Genomic DNA, 6,118 nt, shown 5'->3' with positions numbered 1-6,118 from the left:
TGACAGCAACAAACACACCACTACCAACCGTGGTTAGCCTATCCTTTCGGAACACTGTTAGGTTCTTCAAAAAAATGTCAGCTGAGCTTGAGCCAGCTTTCAGTACCTGTAACGATTTGAGCATCAGTGACTGCTATTAGCGCTTGGAGCTCTGGTACTTTCCCAACACAGCTCCGACAATTTACAACTGTTGTGCCAATGATTTCTGTATCTACGTTCTTCCTGTGTTCAGCCTGCTCCTTTTATGACTGAAGCCCATGTTGTGTTTTCCTGAGACCCTCTAACCTAAAAAAACTGCCCAGTCCACACCACACAGCCCCTGCTACCCTTGTAGCCACCCCCTGCGTATAGTGGACACCTGACCTATTCAGTGGAACCCGAAACCCAACCACCCTTTGGCGCAAGTCAAGGAATCTGCAGCCTACACAGTCGCAGAACAGTCTGAGCCTCTGATTCAGACCCTCTCCTCGGATCAGTACCAGAGGTCTGCAATCTGTCCTGTTGACTATACTGCAAATGGTCAGTTCTGCTTTCATCTTGAAAGCAAGACTGTCAGCCTTTACCACTTCTGTTATACACTTGCAACCAGAGAGAATCTCTTCAGATCCATTGGTACCGACGTGAGCAACCACCTGCAGTTGGCTGCACCTGTGCTCTTCATGGCATCCAGGAGGACCCTTTCCACATCTGGAATGATTCCACCCGGTATTCACGTGGAGTGCACATTGGTTTTCTTACCCTTCTTGTCAGTTAAGTCCCTAAGGGACTCCATAACGCACTTAACATTGGAGCTCCCAACTACCAATAATCCCACCGTCTGCGATTGCCAGATCTTGCAGGCTGAGTAGTTTCCTCTGAAACAGGACAGGTGACAGCATCTAGCTTAGCGACAGTGTCTCAGCCACAGACAGCATCCGGAACCTGTTTGTCAGACAAATCGGGGAGGCCTTATGTGCGTCCGACTGGGAAGTCTTTCGCCGCCTGCTTTGCCCTGGGGCGACCTCCCACTCGACCACAGGTGAGGGGTCAGCCTCAGTGCGAGCAGTAACTGGGTTGGCCACTGGTGAGGACCGATCGGAGGACTCTGACACACTGGTCGTCCGTTGGATCCCCACGAACGGCCCACAACAGCGGCGCCCATCCACTGCAGCCTCAAGCTGTGTAACCGAAGCCATCACAGCCTGAAACTTAGAGCAAAGTGTCACCATCTCGGCTCGCATCTGCACACAACAATCGCAGTCCCTGTCCATACCAAAGACCGTGGAAAACTAAACCATGCAGATAAATGGACTATCGGCACCTGCTGCGCAACTCTACTGTAGACCCTGACGAAAATGCATGAACTGTGTCTAGTAATAAGCAAATATTCAAAAATCTAACTACCGAAGCACTCAGGTGAACAAATAATTTGCCCCTGATAAGGTTATCTTATACGAAAATTCAGATTATACTCACATATGTCAATTGTAATTAGTTCAAAAATGAATAAAAAAAAATGAATTTTAAGGAGGCGATGGCAAAACAAGAGGGGAAGTAAAAATATCCCAGCTTATATGTTTATAAATACAGAAGTCCCTACATTTATTTCTTTGTCAACTTATGTCTTTATTCACCCTTGAGATCTCAAAACTTGTCTGGGAAAAATGCTGAAACTTACCTGGAAATCAGGAAAATATCGTGGAATTTTACTTGTGGAAACTTGTGGCAACCTTGTAGATGCTTCACAAAACACTGGGTATATTGGCAGATGACAACGGTTGTGAGAAATACTGTTTTGAAAGACTTGTTGTTGAGCTGAGAGGTGACTTTGAATCCTGGAAGGTTTATGAGAAAGTTTAAAAATCTCAGTCCATTGAGAAATTTTGCTGGACGATACATAAAATCTCAAAAACTGTGGTGATTCCCAGCACTTGTGCTAGAAAAGGATCTGACTTGCATAATGTTTGAGAAGAAATGTCTTAGTTGGGTGGTAAATGGGTCGCAGTGTCTCTAAATAAGGATCATCTGACGATTTGCCACACGCACATTTGAAATTATGGATATAGCAGAATCCTAGTAAATACACAACCTAGGTAGCATAATATTGCATTTCTGTTGTCCTGCAACACAGAAGCTGTCATATAGCAGTGACGACACACATATTTGTTGTTGTGAATGGTCAGATTCTGTCCTGTAAGAGGGGAGATAGCCCTGGTAATGGAAAAATGTGGATTTACTAACAGCAGAAAAGTAGACTGTTACTTTGATAATTTGACATGCGTATAAATGTTTCAGTTGCTTTTGACAATACATTCCCCTTGTGAAACTTCCTGGCAGATTAAAACTGTGTGCCGGACCGAAACTCGAACTCTAAACCTTTGCCTTTCGCGGGCTAGTGCAAGGTTTGCAGGAGAGCTTCTGTAAAGTTTGGAAGGTAGGAGACAAGGTACTGGCAGAAGTGAAACTGTGAGGACGGGGTGTGAGTTGTGCTTGGGTAGCTCAGTTGGTAGAGCACTTGCCTGGGAAAGGCAAAGGTCCCGAGTTCAAGTCCCGGTCCGGCACACAGTTTTAATCTGCCAGGAAGTTTCATATAACTGCACACTCTGCTGCAGAGTGAAAATCTCATTCTGGCATCCCCCTTGTCTTTGCTAAACACTGGAAATGCTCGGTTGGCTAGAGTTGTCACTGCTGTATGGTCAGTAGTGGAGTTCAGAAAGTGTAGTACTAATGCACTGTTGAGCTTGCTGGGGGAGTTAAGCAAATATAGCACTAATGCTGTCTTCTGTTATTAAGACCTCAACAGCAGCAAAGGCGGAGAAGATGGACTTCGGTACGGTGAAACTGGCGGAAGAGGCACCTTTTCTCTTTGGGTACAAAAAGAGTACAAGTAGCGACTGTACCCCAGAGGGGTGGCTACAGATAGTGTCCGACTCTTAGTGAATGGCTGATTTGAGGCTGGGAATCCTACTGCCTATGTGGAAAGTAACGGGAAACTACCACATTATATTCCCAAACAGTACATGGTATGTCTCTCCATGTGAAAGATTCCGGAGTTAAAACTTCCCCTTGTTCGGATCTCTGGGAGGGAAACTTATTGAGTGTAGATATATTTAAAAGGAAGAAAGGGACAGTGAAGGAAGGAAAGATAAGGACTGGAATGTGAGGACACTATTGCAAGCAGGGAAGCTAGAGAATGCAAAACAGGAGATGAAAAGGAACAGATTAGGTGCCCTCGGTTTGTGTGAAATGAGATGGGGAGATAGAGAGTGGAGATTATAAGCTCTTTTACTCAGGGGAAATCAAGAGTGGTGAAAATGGAGGAGGAATATTGATAGGGCAAAAGCTGAAAAATAAGGTAATGAAGGTACAATATATTGATGGAAGACTGATAATGATACGACTGAAGGGTAGTTCAAAATATTTGGTGTTAATGCAGGTATATATGCCAACCAGCCAGCATAAGGACGAGGAAGTGGAAGAATAATATGAGAAAATACAAGAACTTGTCGAGAAATAAAATTGAAATGCCTGCGTTATCATCATGGGGGACTGGAATGCAGTGGTGGGTGAAGGAAGAGATGAAGCTACAGTAGGAATAAGAAATGAGAGAGGTGAATGACTAATTGGTTTCTGTAAAGAAAATTCATTAGCAGTGCGTAACATTATTTAAACACCACAAAAGGAGACGTTATAAATAGATATCAAATTTGAATAGGGAAAGATCAGTTGGACTATATCCTGATACAAAAAAAGGTTTAGGAACTGTTTGAAGAATGCCAAAGCTTATCCAGGATCGGATATAAATTCATACCACCACCTAATGGTGGGAGAAATACAAGTGAAGTTGAAAAAAGTCTGGAGAGGTAAAACAAAGGAAAGACTAAACATAGAAAGACTCAAAGAGGTAGGAAGGACATCAGATTCAGAGAACAGATTATGGAAAAATGGGAAAGAGGTAGTTTTGATGAAAGTGTTAATGAGAAATGGGTAAAATTCAGGGAAGGACTTATGAACTCCGCCAAAGAAGTACTAGGAAATAGAGTATCCCAAAATACCAGGAAAGAATGGATTACAGAAAACATGTTGAAAAAGATTTGATAATTTGCCAGCAGAACTGTTGAAGAGTCTGGGAAACAAGGCAAGAAAAGAAATAAGCTGCGTGGGATTAGCCGAGTGGCCAAAGGCGCTGCAGTCATGGACTGTGCGGCTGGTCCCAGCGGAGGTTCGAGTCCTCCCTCGGGCAAGGGTGTGTGTTTAGGTTAAGTAGTGTGTAGGCTTAGGGACTGATGACCTTAGCAGTAAAGTCCCATAAGATTTCACACACATTTGAACAAAAGAAATAGTCTACCTCTGTTACAAGCTATATGAGGGAAATGGCCTGATGACTTCCTTGCAACAGTTATGATACCAATAGAAAAAAAAAGAGAAACACTAAAACATGTGAAGAGCATAGAGCCATTAGTCTAATTTCTCATGCAGCTAAAGTCTTGCTGAGAATGTTGAATAGAAGGCTGGATAGAGGGATTGCAAAGGAGCATTTTGTATTTAGAAGAGGAAACGAACAAGAGATACTATTGGCCTGTTAAGAACTATAGGGGAAAGATGTATGGAAAAAGGTAGAGAAGTCTTTGCTGTTTTTACAGATTTAGAAAAGGCTTTTGAAGAGTTCAGTGGAACAAGCTGATGGATATTTTGAAGAGGAAAGGAGTAGATTGGAAAGAGAGATGACTGACACAGAATCTGTATTTACACCAGAAAGTAAGGATAAGAATTGGAAATGAAATCTCAGAACGAAGCAGCATTGGACGCAGTGTTAGACGAGGTTGTTGCCTTTCCCCACTGCTGTTTAACACATACCTTGAAGAGATTATTGCAAAAGGCTTAGACGGGAAAAGAGGAGTATGTATTGGTGGAAAGAGAATAGAATGTATAAGATTTGCTGATGACATGGTATTAGTGGCAGAAAGTGAGCGGACAGTGAATAACATGCTGAAAGATCTGAATGAAGCTTGTGTGGAATATAGGATGAAAATAAACACAGCAAAACCAAAGAGTATGGTCATCAGTACAAGACACATACTGTCCAATATTAAAATAGGACAATCTACCATTAGTTATGTAAGTGCATTTAAATATCTTGGAAGCACAATAACTGAAGACTTGAGATGTCACCAGGAGGTGAAAACTCGAATTGCCATAGCAAAGGAGGCATTCAACAGAAAGAGGAGACTTATGTGGCAAATTAGATGCAGGTCTGAGGCAGTGGTCATCAAACTGTGGCCTGTGGGCCGCATGTGGTCCAGATCATGTTTTCATGCGGCCTGCGACCCTCCTGGGCTTTGCACGGGTAGCATTAATTATCTACTTGCCTGGCATAGCGTTGTTTTGTTTACGGAAACTGCGAGGAATTGTGATTAAAGTCGGGAAAGTAATTAGGTAACTGAAAACCATCCACCACTTTCATTTAACGTGCCACTTGCTGGTGTTCCTCAGCACTAAAGGCATGACCGGCCTTCTAGCCAACAATTTGAGCTGTGCATCAAACACGCCGCATGCCCATGCCCGCTCATTTTTCTGCGGCAGGCTTGTCCCGCAGCTGCCTTATTGTTAGCTTTGTCGTGTCACTGTGTCAGTTGTGAACTAAGTTTCGGTGCCCCTGAGCGTTTGTTTCGTATTGAGTGTATTTGTGCTCATATTTGGTGATATAATTATTAGTGGAATGAGTAATGTCTGATGTACCCTCAAGAACAGTGACTAAGAGGAAACTATGTGAAGAGAAAAGAAGTTTCCATGAAATATGGGAAGAAGAATTTTGCTTTATAAGTGGACATAAAGAAGGTACTGCTACTTGCTTAATATGCCAGGGTAGAATTGTGGGACTGAAGAGATACAATTTATTTCGCCACTACACAAGTAAACACAATTCATTTACAGTAGCTTTTCCTTTGAATTCAAATGAAAGAAAGCAAAAAATTGCTCATTTAAAATCTACCATTCGTCATCAACAAAACATTATGTTAGCAGCAGTTGGGCAAAGTGAGGCTGTCACAAGAGCATCATACCAAATGTGTAATATTCTGGCAAAAAGTATTAAAGCTTTCACTTAAGCTGGATTAGTGAAGCAATGTATGATGACTGT

The sequence above is a fragment of the Schistocerca piceifrons genome, chromosome 3 (assembly GCF_021461385.2).
Source record: "Schistocerca piceifrons isolate TAMUIC-IGC-003096 chromosome 3, iqSchPice1.1, whole genome shotgun sequence".
In the NCBI taxonomy this organism is placed as follows: Eukaryota; Metazoa; Arthropoda; class Insecta; order Orthoptera; family Acrididae; genus Schistocerca; species Schistocerca piceifrons.
The sequence above is the reverse complement of the archived record's forward strand: the minus strand, read 5'-3'. Positions refer to the sequence as shown.